Below are 24,184 nucleotides of genomic sequence, written 5' to 3' on the forward strand. Positions count from 1 at the left end.
TAGGGGTAATTCTGATTTAAAAACTGATAGCAAGTGTAGGAAGTGTCTTCGACTCATTATGCTGAAAAATACATGTAAGCCATTTGCATATAATGCGGCTTTACAGGAGCTGTGTTCAATGTGGAACTCATTCTTTGTATTGCCTGCTATTAGTTTTCCCAAGTAGAGATAAGAATCTACTATCTCAAGATTTTCGGGGCCAATATTTTCCATTTAAAATTACAAAATCTTCTGCTCCTTCTACATTTCAAGATCAGAACTTTACTTTTAGAGACATTTATCTTCAAATACTGTGACATCATATATTTCTGCAGTGATATCAACTTCTTGTTCAGCCCAGTGGGAGTCAGATCCATAAATGCAATATCATCTGCATACATGAAACATGCAACAGGGCGACCACCTATCTTCAGCACTTCTCCTTCTAGGGGAGAAAAGCATTCAGGTAAATCTGCTACGTACAGCGTAACTACTCCTGGGCCTCATTATCGGATGAAACACAAAGCCCTAGGGAAAAGGATAAGCTTGCTGATCCAGAAAGTGACTTTCATTCTGTTCCTATGCCAGACGAAGGCCAGGTGTGGCATTCAATTATATGCAGGGACTTTTTGCTGATAATAAAGTTGAAGGACGTAAACTTCTATGTAGTATTAACACATTTCAAGATGAACACCTTGCACAAGACCTTTTGGCTAGTGTCATATGGAGATTTCCTAAAATCTATTGTTTTGCAGGATGCTTATTTTCATGTTCTCAGCAATAAGTGTCATGGAGGTGTTCAGCATGATCCTAGCACCTCTACTGACAGTTCTATACGAGAAGTGTGTTTGAGTGTATCCATATTTAGACAACCCTTTGGGTCATGCTCTCCCTAGTGACCAGTGCCTCTAGGACACATTCCAGACTTTTCAAGGTCTCAAACACCACAGCTTTATTGTATACGGCCCAATTCACAAAGGTACACTTTTGTATAAGTTTACTCTTTTTCGATATTCACAAACTAACGATTTTAGTAGTAACTTTACGACCACAGAGATTCCGGCGTAGAACTCTGCACATAAAAAGATAGGCCTATCTTTTTATGTGGAGAGTTCTACACCTAGACCGCAGAGGCTCTACCTTCATAAAGTTACTATGAAATCATTTGTTTGTGAATACTAAAAAAGAGTAACCTTATACAAAAGTGTAAGTTTACCTTTGTGAATCAGATCCCCAAAGTCTAATCTCTGCCTAACTTAGAGTCTGGAGTAATATGGGGCCTGGGTTAGGGCAGATCTAGGGATGGAATTCAATCCGCCAATGGCTTCCATGATGCCTGCTGCATTCCTGACTCACTTAGCTGTTACAGAATGACTGGACATCAAGCATGATTGTCTTCAGGTGCAGAGAGACATGGTAAGTGAAGCAAGTGGAGGGTGATGTTTGGAAGTTACATAGACATTGGGATGATGGCAGTGTTTCTCTTACATGCATTCCTTGTAGACCACATATGTCTTTGTTATTATCCGTGAATATGATGCAATTGCACACCATGATATCTGCAGGCCTGACAACAGCAATACCAATAAATGCACGCCATAAAATGTGCCATCATAACAAATGTAAATACCAGTAGAAACAATGTCAATCTATGCCATGATCTATGCACGTATAACCATGTCAATATCAGTAAAGACAATATTGATGTATGCTACGACAACTCTACTCACAATACTGAGGATGTTGGCAAAAATTATATCAATGATCGCAATGTTAATTGTACACATTTTAACAAACCCATTTCATTGCTGTCGGATTCACCCAAGGTGACCGCCCCATCAACCCTGAGTCAGAGATTCCTAGTCGGACCGGCCCTGCATCCAACCCTGAGCCTACCCATTGACAGGACACATTTGGAGTTACACTTAGCCAAAAGACAAACGCTCACCCAGGGAAAACCGTGTTTGATCCCACAAATAGGCAGGCACACCACAAATAGATCAGAAGAAATTGGCTCCAATAAAACACTTTTGGCCAAAGGCGTGTATTCCCAAATACCACAAAGATAGGTGCCAGATAAAGTAGAAACACTCAGCCAATAAGGATACAGCATACACACCACACATAGTGATCACACGCGCCCCATGCCACACATCTGGACACATACAAAATGACCCACACTAGCTCTCCCTGAGGTCAAGAGCCACCTGTGTCCACCTTATCAGATGGTTGTACTTGTTTATGACTGGGCCAGGAATGACAGATCACTGTATTTTACCTCACAAACGGTTTTCATGGGCGGCCAAAACTTATGTACAAGGGGAGTCTTTCTTCAGAAGCTAGTCTATAGATACTCTCCTGGATACACCAACTTATTCCTGTTTTTCCAAACACCTCTTGTCTTTTAATTTTTCAAGGTGAATTCATACCCAAGCAACATTTTCATGCTGCCATGGGCTCACTGTCCCCTGATTCTGCACATTTGTTTTTATCATTGGGTTATTGCATCAATTAATTTTGAAGCATCCATTTCAGGGTGATCAGCCATTCACAGCCATCCTTGGTGGCGCCAGGAGGCAACGGTGGGATTGACTTCAACTCAGGGCATTGCTTTCCAGAAGAGATAACTCTTTCCTCCAATTGGAAAGACCTTGTGGCACTACAGAAGCTTGTGTTAGTCTCTGCCCTGATTATTCAGGGGTCCGCTCAGGTGAGCCACACTGACAACTAGGTGACAAAATTTTACTTAATCACCAGACTGGAACAGTCTCTCAAATCACCTTTATTCGTACAATTTTGCTGGGCAGTATCATTCTTGCTCACTCTCAGAGCTGCTGAAATCAGATGAGTGGGCAACACCTTGGCAGACACTCTGAGTTGTGATCCTCCCTTTACAAATGTTTTCCTTATCTTTTCAAGTATTTCAGGAGATATGATGCACATTGACCTCTTTAGTGGATCAATTTACTGACCACCACAGAGTTTCGCTCTCGCAGTTCTCCTGAATGTGCTGTTCCATTGGCATTGGGCTGTGTTGAGACCATGACCAGAGGATTCTGTTATTAGCATTTCTTCCAGTTCCTCTCATTTCTCACTTCTTAGCAAAGTTCCAGCAGGAGGCCATCATGTGACTTTTGTCTTTTCTATTTTTGCCTACAAGAGCATGGTTTCTGATTCTTCATCAAATGTTTTTGTGCTCAGCATGGATGTTTTGAATAAGGCCCCTACTCTCTATGTTATCCTCTATTAACAGCAGCCTTTTGTCTACACCTGGGATTATTGGCATGGAAGATGGAAGGGCAGTATTTCAATGCTTAGCTCTATCTTTGCCTGTTTTTCTATTGTTCCAAGCTTAATAGAGGTTGTTTACTTGGCAAGATTATGCCCATTATTGTGCTTCTGCATGTATATGATGTCAGACACCACAGCTACACCAATAAAATGTGACTGGGTTGATTCTTCAGTTCTTGCAAGGAGGATGGATGTGAGGTGGGTTGGGTAATTGCTACCTTACTTTTACTGTGGACACCTATGAGAGCTTTTCTGGGCTCCACATAGTGGCTTATTATACATTGAATACTTGGCCATTTATTTATTATGTAGATTTGCTTTTTTGAGACCCAATGTGCAGCAGTTAGCCTCTTCTTGGGTCTTTCAGCTCCAAAGGCTTTCCCTGTTGATCTTCCTGAAGAGGTTCCTGTAATTTGTTTTTCTCCATTTTCATATATCTCTCAAATTAATCTTTGCAGTGGCTATTACTTCTGCACATCAACTAGAAGAACAGCACTTCTTCTTTGTCGCCCTCTCTACATAAGTATCTTTGAAGACCAGGTGATGTTACGACTAGATCCAGGGTTCTCAGTTTCATTGTCATTAGGAAGTGATGTTGCCCTCTTCTTTATCCTAAATGTATCAACTGAATCTAATGCTCATTTTTATGTAATAAAGGTGGTTCAGCCCGTTCATAATTTTCTTCATAGATTAACTTAATGTAGTTGGTGTGACAACTTGTTCATCAATTTTGGGGCATCAAAACATTTTTGCAAGTCCTCTACAAAAGCTTTGGGTTACTGAATAAGGTCCATCATGTACATTACAGAAGTTAAAGATGGTGTGAACTTCCTCAGCTCTGTTGAAGCTCATTCCACTCTGTGTATGGCCGCATTCTTGGCAGAGTTGGGTGTGTCCTGAAATGGACAGCTAGTCAAGTGGGCATCATCACCATCACAGTTGCCACAGATGGGTTAGAAAGTAATAATAGAAAGTGAAGAAAGAACTTGGAAAAGGGTTGCCAGATGGAAAGGGTGGAGCCTTCTCCTTCTCCTATATAAAAGTACTGACACAAAGAAGGGAGAATAGGTGTAATCAAGATTACATGTAAGTAGTCCAGACATTTTGATTTATTGCCCAACAAGCTGAAATATTGGTACACTTTCTGTGAATTTACTAATATTTTCATTAGCTTGCCTGTTACCTGCACTTACCAAAGTGCTTTTATATATTGCTTTGTCTACTTATTTATTGCCCATGTAATTAAGGGGTCGACTGGTTTCCTTGTCACTCTTATTCATTTTTATTATTTTTTTGTTTTTTAGCTTCACAGCATGGGCACTCCAGTTGATATTTTAGCATTTTCATTTATTGGTTTTAACTTTTATATCCTTTTCTTATTTTCCCAGTAGCTGCCTTCCCAGCTGTGAGGATGACACACTCTACTTACTAACTCTCCTATGCAGCACACTCTGCCGGGCACCAATAAGCATTTACCTGCGGTTGCCAGGAGTTCAAAGTACCTCTATTTCCTACTCATGGGTACATTAACCCTTGATGACAGTGCGGATGCACACCTGAAAGCATTACCTGCCTGCAACCCTCACTTACCAAAGTACTTTTGCATTTTTACCCACACTCATTTATTTTACTTTTAAATTAGGAGCTCATGGTCTGGATTGCCACTCATATATTTTCATTTATTTTCTTAGCTTCACAGTGTTGGAGCGGTCGCTCTTTTGTTCATTAATTTTAACTTTTATGTTCTTATTTCCAGCATGAAGAACACTGGGATCTACTTACTAAATGGGTTTATTACGAGTGTGACTGTCCTAGGACCACCGTACTCCTAATGGCGGTCCAACCACTACCACCAAGGCGGGTCCGTCCACAGTATTATGAGTGTGGCGGTGGGACTGCCATGAGACCCCCGCCTCCACTGGGATCAAGGACCCTGCCGTGGTGTAGGTCTGAAAATGGCCTGAATATGCTGGTGGTGCTGATGCAGGCACTGCAGAGCATATTACAACCTGCACATTCACCGCCCTTTTCATGGCAGAAGGGTGACGGACATGCAGGTAAGGGGCCCTAACATGGCCCCTATCTGAATCTGGGCCTGGGGGTGCATGTGGGGTGTGCCCACCCTTGGAAATACACCCCCATTCCTGAACGGTATGGCATGCACGACATGGTGCATGCCACACTGTGAAAGAACATGCAGTAGGCAACAGTCTGCTTGTTAGGCTCTCTTATGAGCCTACCAGGCTGCCACCAAGACACCGCCACCTCACCACCCACCTGCCTTGGACTCAACGTAATCCAGCAGGTGGTCTTACCACAGGCTTGGTGGTCTTCCTGGGATCGCCGTGGTGGCGGTCCCATTGGAAGACCGTCAAACTCATAATAAGGCCCTAAGTCTCCTATGTGATGCGCTGCTCTGGGCACCAATAAGCATGTGAGTATGGTTGCTAGGAGACCACACCACCTTTTACTTCCTACTCTGGGCTTTCTTAGCCCCATGACAGCATGGACAAGCATCAGAAAGCATTAGCTTTCCTGGTGTCATGGACTGACAAGTATGTCTCTCCTTTTGACTCATTAATCTCCAAACTGACCTCTAACATCTAGAAAATACCCCTCACAACCTGGGCCCTTTGATCTGAAGATTCCCTTTGTTGTCTGGCTGGTAAAACAAAATCCTTGCCTGCGAGCCACTCCTCGTTCTTGTCACCTTCCCATGATTCCATTGAACTCTGTGTGCCTGGTCCGGGCCTTGTGATTCCATCCCAACCCACTGGTACACCTCGTAGATAACAGCTTAACTTGTTTTGTGATGGTCTAGCAAGATCTTGTGAGATGTCAAGGAGATCTTGAGGTCCCGCAAGCAGATGGCCATCTTGGTTGTGGCACTATTTAGACTCACGCGGGGTATGGCCAAATACTTCTCCCTTGAGCTAATTATGTCATCTTTTGTTTTTAGCTGCTGGCTGATGATCACTTGTGCTCCAGTTAGACTCAGGCTCATTTCTGAATGCTTGATTGGAATTGCTTGAACTTTAGTGCTTTCTAGTGAATATTTTCATATGCATTCTGCAGGAATTCTTCATCTGAAACAAAAGCCTAGAACACTAATGATAAAACAAAATGTGCATGCAACCAAAAAATAAAACTGGCTGAACTTCTAAAGAATCCTACAGATAAACCTCAGAAGAAAGACAAAGAACAATTGCCACTAAGGTTATAGAACAAGCAAGTATTTCAATCTGAAGGATCATGCTCAAGCTGTGGATACAAAACATTTCCTGTGACCACATACATTTAATAGGAAGAATCGGAACACTTTGACTCACTGTTAATGTCTAAGATCAGTTGTTTATGAGAAACATTCTGATGATTTCGTCAAACTGTACATTCAGTGCTGTATTATTTGATGCACTTGATTTATCACTCACTGTTAGATTATAAGGGCTGTGTTTTTGGGAAGGCTGACAAGTAGGCACCTCCCAGACTGAGAAATACTTTCTAAGTGAAACCACAGGACATTCTCTCTCTCCCTTTCCATTCTCCTTTACCCCGCTCCATCCTTTGCATTGGTTGTATGAATATTTGCCTTTCAACAACCATTGGGCCAGAGACAGTTGGGTGTAAAGTCGTGGGCCCTAGGTCCACATACTTTGTAAATAAGTACGACACAGACACTTAGGTATAGTGCTTAGAACTCGCCTTGAGCATGTGCGCACGGGCTCCTTTATTGGCAGGGTCACCTGACTGGTGACGCCTGTTTGGATGGGTGTAGGGTGCGTGTAAAGACCAGCCTTTGTGGGAGTGGCTGGTAAATCATTAGACTGTGTCCAGCACGACACAACATTACTCCCAAATTTTTATTTAAAAAAAAAAAAAAAACCTGTGGAAATAATGAAAAACAACTAAAAACAAATTTAGTCTCACAACTTCAAAAGGAAGGCCGCAGCTGGGAGCACCCAGGCATTTCCTCATGTAACCATAGTTTAGCCAGGTACCTCTGGACACAGCCACGGTGATCATGAAGTCTGGTTCCCCTGGCATCACGTCAGTTGGGTTATAGTCCACCTATGTGATGTTGAGCAGTCAAGCATGGTCTCGCTCTAATGCAGTTGGTCATCTACCATCCAAACCGTCAGTAAAGTTCATTGTGAAAGCTTGGCAATGGTGTTGCTGGATCCACTGAAGCTAGTCTTGGCGTGCTGTGACCCGTTGAAGTCTCTGTTAAACAGGCTGGCTACCTCCTGAAATCCATTGGTATGACAAAGTCAAGTCCATCGATCATGCTTGGGGGAGGCCTCTTGGTTGACTTGCCACGGGACTGCCTGTGGCCTGCACTGGGGCTGCATATGTGCCTTCAGCTGGACAGCCGCAAGACCACCTCTGAGCCACTACCTAGTTACTCGTGCAACATCAGGAACGATGTGTCATGGTTAGTACATGCTCTCGCTACCGGGATCAGAATGCAAGCCAGTTGAGCAGGTAGTCACTGGTTTGATCGTCACTGGTGGTTCCTGTCAGTTTATATGGCAATGGTGCTCCAGTCTCCAGGACTCCAGTCTGGTTACTTGATTCTACAGGGATAGTGGTGATGCACATGGCAAGATGGAGTGTTTGCCATTAAACAACCTGTACGACAGGAGGGTATGTCTTGCATGGAGTAAGGGCGACTGGAGGGACTTCACAGCCACGTAGCTCGTTGCATAGTCGGTGCAGCTCTGCTTCTTTGGTATGTGCGCGTGCAATCAGGGGTGCCATTTGCTTTGACAGGTGACTGGACGGTCACACTGTGAAGCATGGGCAGATGAAAGATTGGCGCATGCAGGCTGCTTTCATTTGGTACTCCCATTGAGCTTACAATAGATGGACAGACAGGTCGTCTGAGATCTACGGACATTATCTTACAAACTTTCCTCCGCTCCAAGCTGCCATTCCCCCTCTATCAATGGTCGGTCTCTGTCATATGCGTCCCCTCGTTGGAGAACCAAACCCTTCCCATATGCTCCCTCTAGACCCTCTAGATCCAAGAATTCCTTCACAGGGAATGATATCGACACTCTCCTGCGCTCCCATAATCCCTCTCTCCTGGACAAGCCAGATAATCAGGAACACATTCTTGACATTCCTCTGAACTCTCCCAGAAAACCCAGTCACAACACTAAGGCTATAAATTTCTTTAACTTCATGCCAGTTCCCATGTCACAGCCCGCTTCCTCTGTCACCACTCCACATCTGAAGTGCATGCTCTCCAATTGTAGATCAGCCTTGAAAAATGCCTCAGACATTGCTAAACTCATCTTGGCTCGGGATCTTGACATCCTCATACTTACAGAAACCTGGCTAAAGGACTTCTCTGGTCCGATCCTTGACATACTAGTCCTCCCGAACCATAACATCATTAGGCTAGAAAGAGCGGACAGAACTGGTGGTGGGATCGCATGTGTATACCACAATAGTCTTATTGTTAAACAATCTCACATAGATGCTGTCTCATCCTGCGAATTCCTCTGCATTAAAATCACCAGCAACAGCAGGCCACCCTGCAAATTGCACATGTTTTTCCATCCGCCGGGTGACAACCTCCCCTTCGTGGAAGATATCATGGAAATCATTTCTTCCAATGCGGGACATCATTATCCCCAAATCTTCCTTGGAGACTTCAACCTTCATTGGAATGACTTGAAAGATCCGGTAGTGACCACTCTCAAAACCTTCCTTGCGGACCTAAGCCTAGTTCAAATATGTGATAGTCTTACACACATTCTAGGCTCGATCCTGGAACTTATTATAGCTAAACCCAATGTTATTCAATTGGTCTTGATAGCCCAGTGTTACTGGTCTGATCATCATTATATCTCCTTCCACATCATCGAACCCTGGTCCAAGAAAAGATCACAAGACAAGAATCCCAGGCTCTGGAAATGAGCTCTCCGAACTCAATAATGAATGACCTGATCTCCCTCAGCAAGAACACCTTGTTGCCTCATACTGACATGTCCGAGGCACAGGACCTCATGGAACATTACAACAGCTCTTTACTGAGTATTTTAGACTCCGTTGTCCCCTTACAACTTAAAAGAAAGTCCTCCAAAGACTCCAAACCTTGGTTCAACAATAGCTTAAATTCAGAGAGACGCAATCTTAGACTTGCCGAACGATCTTGGAGAGGATCCCCATCTCCGGAACACCTCCTGCTCCTGAGATCTAGAAGAAGGTCTTACAACAAACATATCAGGATGGCAAAATCGAACTTCTTCAGAAGCCAACTAGATAATGCGAGAAACAGGCCAAAATAACTTTTTGAAGTGATCAAACTCCAACCCAACTATTTTCCCACCCTTCCGCCATCTCTGGCGCCTACGCAGCAAACCTGCGAAGTGTTTGCCTCTTTCATCCTTGAAAAGACTATTAAGATTGAAAATGATCTAGGAGCGCTATAAGGCAAACAACCAACTTTCCTATACCCGACTAACCCCACTTCCCCGCCTCCACCTCATCCTCTGCCTGCTATTATTCCCTCACCCAAAAATATCTCCTGCTGGAGCCAACTCACTCCACCTCAGCCTCTGCCTGACATAGGTCTCTCATCCAAAAATAATGCCTGCTGGAGACAATTCACTCCCTATGGTGAATTCTCTATTCTCAACTTACTTTCTACTCTGAAACATTCGAACCACCTCAGTGACCCTCTGACCTCAAGTTTCTTCAATGAGATGAAAGGGTACTTAGTCCCCCTCTGGACCAAAATAGTAAATGCCTCCCTACATCAAGGTGTGATTCCGGACTGTCTGAAGGCAGGGCAGGTTTCGCCCATTCTCAAAAAACCCATGGTGGACCAAGAGGACCTTAATAAATTTCATCCTATCACTAGCATTCTAACTCTTGCGAAGCTCCTTGAGAAATGTGTTCTTGTCCAACTATGTAACCATATTGATCAATTCCAGCTTTTAGATCAATTTCAATTGGGTTTTCGCGAGGGCCATAGCACTGAAACAGCTATTACTCACATAGTCGATGACGCCCTAAAATTGCTCGATCGGAATGAAACTTGCCTTCTAACCCTCCTTTACTTATCTTCAGTGTTTGATACAGTCAAGTGTGATAACCTCCTGGACTTACTGGAATGGAGGATGGGTCTCTCTGGCCCTGTATTAAACTGGTTTGCCTCCTTTCCCAACAACGGAACGCAAAGATTTAAAGTCAATCACTCCCTTTCTAACTCCTTGCCATCCACTCTTGGGGTCCCTCAGGGATCTGAACTCTCTCCCACGCTCTTCAACTTGTTCATGAAGCCTCTAAAGGATTTACTCAATTCATCCAACATTCACTATCACATGTATGGCGATGACACCCAGCTTTACCTGAAAATCTCTTCCCCAGACGACATCAAATCACTCAACTCAACCCTACTCAAAAGTCAACACTGGCTGACTACCCAACAGCTTAAGCTCAACTCCTCCAAAACAGGATTCCTCCTGATCCCACCAACCAAACAGACTGCCATCATCGCTGAGTACTTGAACCACCTAACAGCTCTCAACTGTACACCACACATCATGGACTCTGCTAGGTCTCTTGAAATTATACTTGACAAGTCATTGAGCATGCAGGAACACATTAGCTCAGCCACCAAAGGGACCAACTCCCACATGAGTATTCTGAGAAAGATAAAACCCTTCCTCCCCCCGGACGACTTCAAGTGTGCTGTTTAAGCTCTAGTAATCTCCAGGCTAGACTATGGCTGTGCAACACTTTGTGGGCTACCCAGCTACAAGTTGGCTCCGATCAGGGCTTCCCCGAATTTAGTGGGAAGGCTCATCACAGGTTCCAGAAGAAATAGCCACATCACGCCGGTACTGAAATCCTTAAACTGGCTGCCTTTGGAGGCTAGGGTTCATCTCAAGATTGCATGCATGACTCACAAAGCCCTTCACTTTAACACCCTTCTGTACCTAGCCCGAAAACTGGAGGTCTCTGGTGGGAGCCGATCTTCTAGGAGTTCCAGCACTCTGCTTCTGAAACCTCAAAAATTCCAGAAAAAGAAAACTTAAAATCGGGCGTTCTCGGGTATTGTCCCAAGAATCTGGAACTCCTTGCCTCCGCACATCAGACTAACTCCCTCTAAAGCTTCTTTAAAAAAAGAACTGAAAGCTCTAAGGATGAACGCCCTTGTTTGACGGCACCTACCTCCATTGACGCTACTTCATGTTTTATTTTTTTTGGTTTCCCGGAGGGGGTCCTATGCTTTTGACTATGTCTACAACGTTGGTTTGTGCTTAACCCCTCTATTTGTCTGTTGCACTTATATGCCACACTATTTCCTCTTGCCTTGGCATATTTTACTGCTCCTCTATTGTCTCCATTTCCTTGCTTATCATTGTTGTTGTTTTTTACCTGCAACTCAGTTTGTACCTCTGTACATCTGTAAAGCGCTCTGATACCCGAGTGGGTCACGTCCGCGCTATATAAAACTTAATATAAATAAATAAATAAGCTGTCTTCCATGATGTCGCCTCACCCCAGTGGCTGGCTTGTGGTAGTGTGTGCACTCAAGTAGTAGTACGAGTCCTCGTTTTTAGTCTAATCCCCTTGTTAATTTCTCCTGCGCACCTGTGGTCATCCCTTCTTCCGTGTGACAGGATTGTCACCCTCCTTTCTCTCCTCTTCTTTTCATTTCTTCTTTATGACACGGGAACAAGCCATTCTCTCCTTTTCCTCCGTTCTCGCTTGTAATGTCTTCTCTGGACATGCTGCAAAGTGTCATCAGGCCATGTGGCACCAGTTCTATTTGCATGGAGCTCTTGCCAGTCCTGTCCTGTCGATAGGACTCGGCGTCTTCTCCTCTTCGTGTTGCGGTGGTGGCAGCTTGCCACTTGGGTTGTGCGACTTTCTTCTTGCCTGTAATGGGCTGATGTGCAGTCTTAAGGCAGTGCTGTGGGCACTGCCTGAATAGGCTCTGGCCCACTGCGGGGCGGTGCTAGAGAAGTTATGGTGAACACGATCTCCTTCTTGCATTCGGGCCACATGGGTCCCCTCCTCTGGGAACTCCTTCTGTGGGATCTTCTAGGTGCTTCACTTCATTGATGGCAGGTAACCTCCCTTCTGCCTCTTCTTTACTCGAGGGTGTAGTGTTTGGGCCTTGAGGCTGTGTCGCCGTGGCACTGTGTCCTGACTGGGTTTGTGCGCACCTGGCAGGGTTGGTCACTTCAGGTGACATTCTCCTTGAAAAGCCAATGGTGGCAATACAGTGCTGGGTGGCCAGCTGGGGCTGCTCATTCCATGCAGCCATGTGTAGTCTGGATGCCCTCATGGCATTGTCTCTGCTCAGGCAGGGGTGGGGCTAGTAGCTAGTCCTCATGGGTGCCACCTTCTGGCGTTCTGTGTGTTTGCTCTTCTTTGCAGTCGTGGTTTCCTGCCACCAAGGGGCATAAATGCTCTTCTCCACCTTTCAGTAGAAAGTCAGTGATTTTTCTCTTTACTGCCAAGGAAGTTTTCTTGTCTGGGGCAGCTTTGGGCTCAGGAGTTCTTTGTGGGGTTTAGCAGTCCCTCCCCTCTAAACGGAAGGTAGCCAGTAGGGGGTGTATGATCTGTCTTCAAAAGTGTGGTGGTGGCAGACAGCTGCTAGGGGACACGATTTGCTGTTGCCACACTGAGCTCATCTTCTGCCCTGCCAGTGCTCTTCATGTTGCCTGCTCCTGTCTGCCCTCATGCTGGGTGGCAGGGCTCCATGGGTCAGGACACTGGTGTTGCTGGCTCCTGGCAGCATATATGGTCCATAGGGGTCGTGCAATGCTCGCAGCCTGCCTTTAGTGAACTTGTTACCTGAAAACAAGGCCTTGCAGTGCTTAGGGGCTTTGTAGAATGCAGGAGTGGATTACACATGCTACGAGTGTGAGTTGGGGCTGTTAATTGGACCATGGAGTCTCTTTGCCCTGTTACTGTTAATGTAGATTTGAATCCTGGTGTCTGAAGAAAAAGTGAGGATGTCAATTGTTTATTCATTTTTGAAAATCACATATTTTTAAATGGCTATAATTACCAAATTATAGACTTCCTCACTGTTTCCCAACATCTCTTTTCATATTTTGACATCTTTTATTTTTTATCTTTTAATCTTTAATTTCACTTCTCAGTTACTTGCTTTTGAACTTTTACATTCTTTATATTTTGGTGATATCCAGGGCCTCTAGAATTATGTGGCAGAAGGTCCCAAATTATTTAGCGGGTTTGACTAAATAATGCAGCAAGAAAAGTAAAACTATGCAGCATAATGCAGCACAGTTTGTGATAGTATTGCTTATGTATTTCAGCATTCCTACACATGGTAACACTGCCTGGACAAATCTTCCGGCTTATTCGTACCAGCTAACAGTGAAATCCAGCAATAAGCAATTGAAAGATGACCATTCAACCTTTTCGGAGGGCTTTTTACTGCACAGAGACACTATTATAAAGATGATCCACACAAGTCTCTTTAACGTGTTTATTCTTAACACCCACCAAAACACCCACCAAATACACAGCAATGACAGCAGACTTCAGCTCCAACTGTCCCTTCAGTCCCTTGTACACTCTAACCCCATGTCATCACATTCCATGTCAGAACTACAGCTTAAAGGGAAAGCTACAACACACACGTTATGAGGATTCTCCACAAATAGGATGTAAAGTCACTTTTATTAAGAGCACAAGTACATTTTTCCAACCCCAGGCAGGCTCAGAGCCATCTCCCATCATTCTAGAATTCCAGTGAAATTGCCAGCAGGTTCAGAGAGACAGCTAGGACAAACCAGACATTACCTTGAACAACCATGTAGTTCCTATGATGCAACACATCCCCCATTCTAATAAAAACAAAACAACTGTAACAGTACTCAATATGGAAAAACATTTGGAAGATAATAATATGAATGGCCACAACAGGATATTATTTAGGTGCATACATAATCAGCCAATCTTTTTGGTCTCTTCCTGACACGAGATTCTGGTTTCACCCCAACACGGAATTGTGAGTCAACATCAAGGTTGGTTTTCATGTCCAAATTAAGTTTTTCAATTTTGCCTCACATTCTTGGCTCCAAATCATTACACTTAGTCACCTTTCTCACATTCCACCACTTTCCATGATTCAGATGCACATCATCAGAAACCCTCATTAGAGATGACCACTTGGAAGTCCCCTTTCTGATGTGCCCTCCAATGCACACTCTCACCCAATCTCCTTCTTCGAACACTCTCTTCTTCAACCTTTCATTATGTTTTCCTGCGTATTGATGTTGGTGCCTACCTATTCTGTCACACAGCGCCCCATTATCTATCTACACTTGCGAAGTTCTCTTCATCCAGTATGGAACCACAGCAATATACACTACCCTTTCTTTTAATACGAAAAAAGGGTTTTTTTTTTGGTATGGAATAAGGATGAGCAGAAGTACTATAACTCCCTAACATATTCCTCACATCCTTCTTCCAATTTAAACCCTTTCCTGAAGCTAACTGAATATTTTCTTCTAACACTCCATTCAACTAAACCATTTTCACAGGGATTATAAACAGCAGTTTTATAATGTTTAATCCCCTGTTTTTTTAAGAAATCTTCAAATTCTTCACTAATAAATTGCGGCCCATTATCCGATACAACCACTTCAGGACGACCTTCTCTCCTAAATATTTTCTTATTAAAGGAAATCACATTAGTCCGACACAATGGCAGATTTACTATCTGGATTTAGACATTCAAATGGGTCAGAGATTACAATTGCACTTTTTCCCAGGCCCTTTTAGGAAATGCCATGGGTACTATGGGCGTTTCTGAAACCTTATGGGATGTATTACCTGATTTGCAAGGTACTCACTTTCGATAGACCCTCTTAGCTTGATTAGCCATCCCAGGCCACCAAAAACCATTGTGTGCCCTTCTTTTTATAGCGGATATACCGCCGTGTCCTTCATGCAATAGAGCTAATAACCTTTGAAGCAAATCCCTGGACACAACCAACCTAGCACATCTTCTGACAATGCCCTTTACAACAGACAATTAATTGGACACTGGTAAAAACTCACTTGTTTAGTTTTGCTTCCTGACTTACATTTCCTGAATTAGATAGTTAGGCCACTAACAACTGCATAGTTCTATCCTCCAATAATGCCTTCTTCCACTCATCTTCTCAAATGGCTCAATTACAAACATCTTTTATCTCAGCTATCATCCTCTCATTATCTTCTTCTTGAATACTATCATCACTACATTTTCTTGGACCCTGGTACATATTTGATTGTGAATGTAAATACTTATTGGCAATACAACCATTTGGCTATGCAAGGTGTTGCTTTCCCAGCCCCTTTCATGGCAAACAAATCAATTAACACCTCACCAGCAGGTCAATGCCTCCTTTGCCACACCTCTCAAAGTATGTGACACAAAAGCCAAGACTTTTTCATGTTCTTTGTCTACTTGCATTAAGACCGCACCAAGACTGTACCCATTGGCATCCATTACCACAATGGATACATCCTGGGGATCAAATGGTTTCAAAATGCTACCATTAACAATCGTTTTTTCACGTTGTCAAAAACAAACTGACACTCGTCAGACAATTCATATTTAGCTCCTCTCTTCATCATAGAATGTAAAACACGCACCTTTTCAAAGAACTACTTAATAAATTTGGAGTGATACCGGTCCTAAAAAACACATTAAGTGCTCTCTATCCTTCGAAGAAGGTGCTTTCTCAATGGCTTCAATCAGCTTCAACTTGGGCGCACCACCTTGCGAAGACAACGCATGTCCCAAATATTCCACCTTTTCTTCCCTAAACCTACACTTGTCTATGCCTACAGTTAACCCAGCGTGCTCCAATTTGTCCAGAACCTTCTTAGCAGAATCATGTTGTTTCCTATCAGAATCCCAATTCAAAATTTCATCCTGGAAAAACAACACAGATAATCCGTGCAACACACCTTGCATAATCCTCTCAAACACCACAGACGCAGAGGTAAAAACAAGTGGCATATGTATAAATTGGAATGCACTTTCTGGTGTGATGAAATATGTAATATTCTTATGAAATACTTTTGAAATACATTGAAAAAGGATGGTAGAGGAGGGTTGGTTCCTGGTCAGTTAATGTGTTGGTCTACTTTTCTCTCTGCAGCTAAGCACAGTCCTCTGCCCTACCTAAGGGAAGTGTTCCTGTACCGCAGCAGGTGCAGTAGGCACACTAAGATTGCGCACCTTCGCGGCATACCTACTTACTCCTAATCAGTTGTAGGGTAGGTCAGCAACTGGCCCAGATGAAATGCCTAAAATCCTGCTGAGCTACAGGGCATGAAATATGTTGACCTCACATCACTCTCCTTGAAGTTGTCTAGGATCACTAACTGCTGCAACAGCAAACTTGCTTTTATATTTGCCAATGGGACCACTTTATTACAACAAGTCTTTAGTACCCCTTAGGCTATTTTAAACACCACACCATGCCTCCCTATACTTACATCCTCACTTGCACTTATCTTGACAGTTTACATCAGAAGATCTCAGCGAAAGAGCCCCCTCAAGGGATCGTTGGACATTGCAGCACTGACCCAATGAGGAGCAGCCCAATGATGAAGTAAGACACCCATTTGGGTGTGTGAGGGTATTCACTTCTGATCTATCGGATACTTCTGATCAGCCCCTTGATCCTAACAGACAGATTTACTTATGTATTTTTTTAAACTTTAGAAGAACAGCATCTCCCTTAGAAAATATTTAGTTTGCAAGATTGAAATGGCAATTTAAAACTGCACACACAGGCTTAAATGACAGGCCTGAGACATGTTTCAAGCACTACATACGTGGGTTGCACAATAAGTGCTGCAGGCCCAATAGTAGCCTTCAATTTACAGGCCCGGGTACATGTAGTATAGCTTTACTAGAGACTTATAAGTATATTAAATATGCTGACTAGAGATAAGCCAATGTTATCATGATTTAAGGATGGAGCACATGCACTTTAACACGAGTTAGCAGTGGTAAAGTGCACAGAGTCCTAAGTTCAACAAAAACAAGATCAGAACATCATGGAGTGGTAAGGCAAAAGGTTTAGGGGAAAACTGCCCATGGCCCCAGCCATCCACATTGTTGTTGTCCAGGATGCAATTTCAGATGTATATGTATATAAAATCATCCTTATTACCCTTTACCTTAACCCACTCATAAACCCTACAGTCACCTTAAGTCCCTTTACCTCTAACCAACCTAAAACCCTTAAATCTCCCATACCTTCCTTTACTTGTACCCACCCCGTAACCCTAAAATCGCCCTCTTCACCCTTTACTTGTAAGAATCTTACCAGAAGAGTTTTCTGCAGGAGCGTCACGGAACTTCAGGACTCTGTAGATAGTGCCTCAACCTTCCACTATCACCAATTGTCTCTATCAAACACTAGAGCGCACTGGTAAATAGGGGAAAGAAGGGAAACAAAACAAGGGAAAAGAAAGGGGAAACAATCCCTGGACTTCAGCCACCACTCCACAAGCCGGTAAGAGGAACTTAACGCCCTGAAATGGAAAGAAACAATGAGTAGTGTACTAACAGGCAAACCTATAGAAACCGGGAATTAACTCTGTTAACTCTGTTAAGGAAAGTACCTAGCGCCTTAATCTTAATCTCTGATCAGGGGTACACAGAACTGGGCCTCTGGGTATGACTGTAGACTTGGGTCCCAACAGGAGTATCACAGATAGGGAGTGCAGGTATCTGGACAATGTCAATTCTCCAATCGGCAGCCTGTTCCTACAATATATATACAACAATAAGGCAAGGGCTAGAAGCAATGTTATACAACTATGTTATGCTATCCTACAGCGCTGTTACCGTGACATCAAAAGTAGACTCCAGCAATTAATCTGGTCTCAGGTGAGCTTCAGGGGTATCGTAGCACCAAATCCAGAAACAATACGTAGCACCCTTTCCAAAGGTACTACATAGCTCCAAGGAGGAAAGCAAAAGATAGCTGGTGGTAAATAATAATGGGAGCACACTCCAAGTGTAGCGGAACCTCGAACCTCTCGTAGCTCACTGCGGCCAAGACTGGCTCCACGAAACCCTGCCAGCCAACGGGACAAAATCCGGTCGGCGGGCGGAGTGTGCCACAACCAGTTCCACCCACTAGCTAACGGAGATGGAAATAGTCCGGCTACACCAAGAGCGAGGGGACAGAAGGGAAACACGGGGTAGTTCAGAGCTCCGGACACCGTTTGGTGAGTCCAGTTAGTAGCAGGGGGAAAACAAGGAGACAAGGGCGTGGTAGCAAAAACCACAGCGGGATAAATACGAGAAACCTTTCGTATAACAGGAAATCAGGAACAGGATACGGGGCAACACTAGAACGCGAAGCCTCGTCTTCACAGGAAGTCAGGCTTTTCTACCTGCCTGACTTCCTCGCACATGCGCGGTGGCAGGCCGCCATCTTGGGTCTGATATCGGTAATCTTGACAGTACACCCCCCCAAGATTGCTCCCCACCGGTTTGGGTTTGTCAGGATATCTTCTGTGAAACAGACAAACTAATCGTGGGGCGTGTACTTGACCGGCAGGTTCCCAAGTGCGCTCCTCAATACCAAAACCCTTCCACTGAATCAAATACTGCAAACGACGTCTAACTCTTCTAGAGTCTATGATGGCTTCCACTTCATATTCCTTATCATCATCCAGAAATACCGGAGCTGGGGTCGTTGGGAGACGGGTGCCAGGTTCAAACAGGTTTTAACAGAGAAACGTGGCAAACGGGATGTACCTTGGAGGAAGCAGGAAGTTCCAGCTTCATGGCTACTGGATTAACCACCTTTATTATCTTGTAGGGTCCAATAAACTTGGGTTTAACCTTGCAGGGGCCTCTCAGGGGTATGTACTTCGATGACAACCAGACTTCATCTTCCTGTTTATACAATGGTTCAGTACGCCTATGTAAATCAGCCTCTTTCTTATAATTGGCCTTTGCCTGATCTAGGTTCTCCTGCGTGTTTCTCTGTACGTTCTGAATGTCCTGAATGAACTTAGCTGCTGCAGGAGCAGTGCAATCTGAATATGTTATGGAGGGCAAGGTTTTAGGATGATATCCATAAGAACAGAAGAAAGGTGTATATTTAGTGGAAGTGTGATGACTGCTATTATAAGCGATTCCTGTCACCCATACCATCCTGTCCCATTCAGTTAGTTAATGTAAAGCCTGACTTCTCATATATTGTTCGAAACACTGGTTAACCCTCTCAGTTTGTCCATCTGTCTGTGGGTGATGACTAGATGACAGTCTTACATCTATTTGAAGAAGGGAACACAGATGTCTCCAGAAATGTGAAATAAACTGGGCACCCCTGTCTGAGACCAACACAGAGGGAAAACCATGCAAACGGACCACATGTTGTAAAAAAATGGATGCCAGTTCTTTAGAAGTAGGCAGACCCTGTAGAGGTAGGAAATGAGCTGTTTTCGTGAATAGGTCAACTACCACCAATAATGTGCTATGTCCTTTAGTAGTGAGTGGTAACTCTACAATAAAATCCAGGTATACAGTGTGCCATGGACGAGGAGGTGTAGGCAAGGGCTGAAGTGGACCTACAGGATTTTGATGAGACACCTTACTTTGAGCACATATATGGCATGTCTTTACGTAATGCTCAGCGTCTGTTAACAGAGTAGGCCACCAGAAACACCTACGCAATGATTCTATGGTTTTTTTTAATCCCTAGATGTCCTGCTAAGGGGTGTGAATGACACAACTCCAATGCGTGTCTCTGTAGTTCTGGAGTTGGAAGAACAAGCCCTCCTTGCACATAAGCAAAGCCCAATTTATTTAAAAGGTTTTGTGAACCGACTAACTCTTGCATATCATCTGACAATTGGTCTGTTTTTACCTTTTCTAAAAACTCCTCTTCCAAAATGGTCCCTCCAACAAACCTATCCATGGGTAGTATGAGGGGTGGTTCAACCTGTTCTTCTGGGTGATTAAACCCTAAGCGAGACAAGGCGTCTGCCTTACCATTCTTCCTCCCTGTACGATACTGAATGGTGAAATCGTACTCACTAAAGAATTGAGTCCAACGCAATTGTCTCATGGACAAGGCTTTGGCAGACTTCAAGAACTGAAGATTACGGTGATCCGTGAACACTGTAACTGCGTGACGTGCACCCAACAGGTATTGCCTCCATTCCTCAAAAGCCTTTTTAATGGCCAGTAATTCCTTGTCCCCAATTGCGTAGTTCAACTCATCTGGTGCTAGTTTGTGTGAGAAGAAAGCCACTGGATGTAATTCCCCTGTCAATGGGTCTGCCTGAGAAAGAACCCCGCCCACTTCCACTTGAGAGGCATCGGCTTCCAATACAAATGGGTACACAGGATCAGGGTGATGCAGTACAGGCGCTTGAGTGAAGGCTTTCTTCAGTGTGTCAAAAGCTTCATTAGCTTCTAATGTCCACAGAAAAGGAACTCCCTTCTTCAGTAATCTTGTAATGGGTGCCACTAGTCCTGAAAAACCTTTAATAAAACGCCTATAAAAATTGGCAAACCCAAGAAAACTTTGAATATCCTTCACTTTCTGGGGGGCCGGCCAACGATAGATAGCCTCTACCTTCTGGGGATCCATGCTTAAACCCTGGGGTGAGATGATAAAACCCAAAAAGGCATCTCTTTGCACATGGAATGTACACTTCTCTAATTTACAATATAAATGGTTGTCTTGTAAACGTTCCAATACCTTACGTACATGAGGTATATGTTCCTGTAGAGAAGGAGAGTAGATCAATAGGTTACCTATATAGGCTATGACGAAATCATCTAGCATTTCTTTGAGGACCTCGTTAATAAAAAACTGAAATGCCGAAGGGGCGTTGCAAAGCCCAAAGGGCATTACCAGATACTCGAATAGACCGTATTTCGTACAGAAGGCGGTCTTCCACTCGTCTCCTTCCATTACTCGCACTAAATGATACGCCCCCCGCAGGTCCAATTTTGTAAAGACCTGGGCATTCTTTACTCTGTCAAGGAGAGAGGAGATGAGTGGGAGAGGGTATCTATTCTTAATAGTTATCTTGTTTAATGATCTAAAGTCGATGCAACATCGAAGGCCACCCTCACGTTTCGGTATGAAAAATAATGATGAGGAAGCAGGCGATCTAGAAGGACGAATAAAACCCATTTCTAACATAGTGTCCAGATATTCTCGCAGATAGAGGTTTTCCTTCTCAGTGAGGGAGTAAACCCGACTGCAGGGTATTTTAGCTCCTGCTTGCAAATCAATCCTACAGTCATAGGGTCTATGAGGAGGAAGGCTCGTAGCCTTTTCTGCATCAAATATGGCCATCAAATCACGATATTCCAGAGGTAATGTACTCCCTTCCTCACTAGTTACCACGTCTTCTGTCTGACTAGATGCCATGAGATGGGCATCACAACACTCAGGCCTAAACTGCATAGTTGCCGGCCTCCAGTTAATAAAGGGGTTATGTAACCTCAGCCAAGGTAAACCTAATAAAACCGGGAACTGAGGGGATTGAATCAGATCGAATTCTAGCAGTTCTTGATGACCTGGTTCAATGATAACTTGTACAGACACAGTCTGGTGTGTGATAGGTCCTGATTTTAATGCACTACCATCAATAGTGGTCACTTTCTCAAAACATTCCTTCCTTCTTCTTCCTATATGATGTTCCTGTGCCCCATGTGCTATCCATAAAGTTTACTGAGGCTCCTGAATCAATCATTATTAAGACCTGGGCCTTCCCTTGTTCCCAAGAGAGGTCTGCCAAGGTAAAGAAATGACTAGAAGGGGTTTTATCAGGGTCAGAAGAGGAGACACTTAAACCTGAATAACCCGGGGTCCTTGCCTCACAGGGCCTCGGGCTTTCTAGTTTTCCGCCTTCTTATTCTGTATGGGTTTTGTGGGACATGTTCTGAGAAAGTGCCCCGCCTTACCACAATATAAACAAAGCCTGTTTTCACGCCTTCGTCGTCTTTCCTCAGGGGTTAATGGCCCTCTTACAATACCTATCTGCATAGGTTCTCCATCGTCGGCTGCTGAACTAACTTCTGTTCTCCTATCTCGTAATGATATGACTCGAACGTCGGGGTTTACCTTCTCTCTCTTGCGCTCTTGAATACGATGATCCATTTTCACGACTAAATCTATAAGCTCCTTACAAGTCTCAGGTGGATCTACTATTTGGGCTAAGGCGTCTTTGAGTTCATCCCTAAGACCCTTGTAAAACAGAGCACTGTGTTTCTCTTCTGGCCAACCCGCCTCTACCACTAACCTTTGAAAAGTGGTGATGTATGATGTAAGGTCTGTAGTTCCTTGCTTAAGAGAGAGTAATTCGGTATCTGGTGAGTGGGTAAATGTATGTTTGTCAAACAACTTCTTAAACTCTCTTTTGAAGGCCCCATAATCTTGTAACAAGGGGTCGTCTCTTTCTATTAAAGGGATTGCCCAATTAGCCACTGATCCACCCAAATATGAAATCACAAAAGCGACTTTCGCCTGATCCGTAGGGAAACAATTGGCTTTGCATGTAAAATGTACTTGGCACTGACTAATGAATGCCGCAAACATGGTTGACTCGCCCGAAAACCTTTCAAGTGGGGCTAGAGGTATGGACGGGGGTGTTGTTACATGTATCACTGGGGTTGACTCCCTAGAACCTCCTCCCCCAGGACCCATCTGTCTCTCCCTCTGTAAAGCATTCACTCGGGTTGCTAACGCCTGAGTTTCTGCCTGTAAATTACCAATCATGTTGGCCACATCTGCCAACCTCACCTGATGTAGGTCCATGGCGCTCGGGCAGAACACACCACTTGGGCTTCGCGTTCTGTAAGAATCTTACCGGAAGAGTTTTCTGCAGGAGCGTCACGGAACTTCAGGACTCTGTAGATAGTGCCTCAACCTTCCACTATCACCAATTGTCTCTATCAAACACTAGAGCGCACTGGTAAATAGGGGAAAGAGGGAAACAAAACAAGGGAAAAGAAAGGGGAAACAATCCCTTGACTTCAGCCACCACTCCACAAGCCAGTAAGAGGACCTTAACGCCTTGAAATGGAAAGAAACAATGAGTAGTGTACTAACAGGCAAACCTATAGAAACCGGGAATTAACTCTGTTAACTCTGTTAAGGAAAGTACCTAGTGCCTTAATCTTAATCTCTGATCAGGGGTACACAGAACTGGGCTTCTGGGTATGACTGTAGACTTGGGTCCCAACAGGAGTATCACAGATAGGGAGTGCAGGTATCTGGACAATGTAAATTCGCCAATCGGCAGTCTGTTCCTACAATATGTAAACAACAATAAGGCAAGGGCTAGAAGCACTGTTATACAACTATGTTATGCTATCCTACAGCGCTGTTACCGTGACACCAAAAGTAGACTCCAGCGATGAATCTGGTCTCAGGTGAGCTTCAGGGGTATCGTAGCACCAAATCCAGAAACACTACGTAGCACCCTTTCCAAAGGAACTACATAGCTCCAAGGAGGAAAGCAAAAGATAACTGGTGGTAAATAATAATGGGAGCACACTCCAAGTGCAGCGGAACCTCGAACCTCTCGTAGCTCACTGCGGCCAAGACCGGCTCCACGAAACCCGGCCAGCCGACGGGACAAAATCCGGCCGGCGGGCGGAGTAGGCCACAACCAGTTCCACCCACTAGCTAACGGAGATGGAAATAGTCCTGCTACACCAAGAGCGAGGGGACAGAAGGAAAACACGGGGTAGTTCAGAGCTCCGGAAACCGTTTGATGAGTCCAGTTAGTAGCAGGGGGAAAACCACGAGACAAGGGCGTGGTAGCAAAAACCACCGCGGGATAAATCCGAGAAACCTTTCGTATAACAGGAAATCAGGAACAGGATACGGGGCAACACTAGAATGCGAAGCCTCGTCTTCAC

This window comes from Triturus cristatus, chromosome 1_2, assembly GCF_964204655.1.
Source record: "Triturus cristatus chromosome 1_2, aTriCri1.1, whole genome shotgun sequence".
Classification (NCBI taxonomy): Eukaryota; Metazoa; Chordata; class Amphibia; order Caudata; family Salamandridae; genus Triturus; species Triturus cristatus.